Source organism: Babylonia areolata, chromosome 6 (genome assembly GCF_041734735.1).
Source record: "Babylonia areolata isolate BAREFJ2019XMU chromosome 6, ASM4173473v1, whole genome shotgun sequence".
Classification (NCBI taxonomy): Eukaryota; Metazoa; Mollusca; class Gastropoda; order Neogastropoda; family Buccinidae; genus Babylonia; species Babylonia areolata.
The window spans coordinates 51,895,273-51,896,522 of record NC_134881.1 but is presented as its reverse complement, the minus strand read 5'-3'; the positions used below and the strand labels follow the sequence as shown (position 1 = coordinate 51,896,522).

Genomic DNA, 1,250 nt, shown 5'->3' with positions numbered 1-1,250 from the left:
CACACGGGGCCTTGGTTTATCGTCTTATCCGAATGACTAACGTCCAGACCACCACTCGAGGTCTAGTGGAGGGGGAGAAAATATCGGCGGCCGAGCCGTGATTCGAACCAGCGCACTCAAGATTCTCTCGCTTCCTAGGCGGACGCGTTACCTCTAGGCCATCACTCCACTATAAATATAAACAAAATTTTTGAGAAATAATAAGTTTTGAAGAAAAACAAAACGAAAACCAATCACTCAATCAGTTTCAGTTTCAGTAGCTCAAGGAGGCGTCACTGCGTTCGGACAAATCCATATACGCTACACCACATCTGCCAAGCAGATGCCTGACCAGCAGCGTAACCCAACGCGCTTAGTCAGGCCTTGAGGAAAAAAAAAAGGTGAATAAATAATAGATAAGCTTACACAAATAAATAAATAAATAATAACTATAATGTAAAAAAAAAAAAAAAAAAGGTAGTAGTAATAAAAAAAAAAAAATAAATAAATAAAAAATAAAAATCACTCAATCAAACGAAAGGAAGGGAAAGGACAGCAAACCAAGGACCGAGTCTGACCTGTACGAGGTCTTCTTCCGGATGTTGAAGTTGGCCAGCCGCTCCTGCACTCCGTCGTCAGAGTCAGCAGAGTCCTCCTCCCCTCCTCCCCGCTTGGATGACGTCACGCTGCAACCTCCCTCCGCCATGGAAGCTGACGTCACTGCCTTCCCGCCTCACCGTGACGTCGGCCTTTCGTGGTCTCGTGGCCTCTGTGTTACGTCACAAGCGTCACAGCCTGCTAAGGAAAAAAACAACACATGAATCAGGTTTCAGTTTTTGTTCTGAGCTTTAATTATGTGTCAGAGTTCGTCGCCTGGTCTTAATTAATATCTATAATTATAATGTCTGTTTCATCAGTCTGCGTTGAAAAATGCAAAAGCGTTTGAGGTCATGTATACCTTCATGTCCAATAGCTTTCTGTCCAGTGTGTGTGCCGCTCTGGTTCTTTTTATATCAATGTATTTTTTCAAGTGATATCTTTCAACTTTCAAACAAGAACAATAGTCTCATTAATGATTATATTAAGTGTAGTTAATGCATAAAGTGCATAATTATATGTGTCTGTGCAAACCGCAATGTAACTCTCCACTCTCATCAAATTTTAGCCCAGGTAGTTGGGACAGCAGCTGTCTCCTCTGGCCAGAACGATGGCCTTAGTCGGGCACGACTGACTATCATACGACTCGATAATTCCATGTTGTCTCTTGGTTA

The 1,250-nt window shown here is 42.6% G+C and overlaps 1 long non-coding RNA gene across 1 annotated transcript in view; it reads right to left on the bottom strand.

Annotated features, from left to right (window-relative positions):
- LOC143283140 (uncharacterized) overlaps window positions 1-624 on the bottom strand; it is a 146,080-nt gene extending 145,456 nt beyond the window's left edge. The window contains exon 1 of the long non-coding RNA XR_013055355.1: window positions 558-624. This is a non-coding gene — a long non-coding RNA (uncharacterized LOC143283140). The remainder of the gene's footprint in view (window positions 1-557) is intronic.
- Between the last annotated feature and the right edge of the window lie 626 nt (window positions 625-1,250).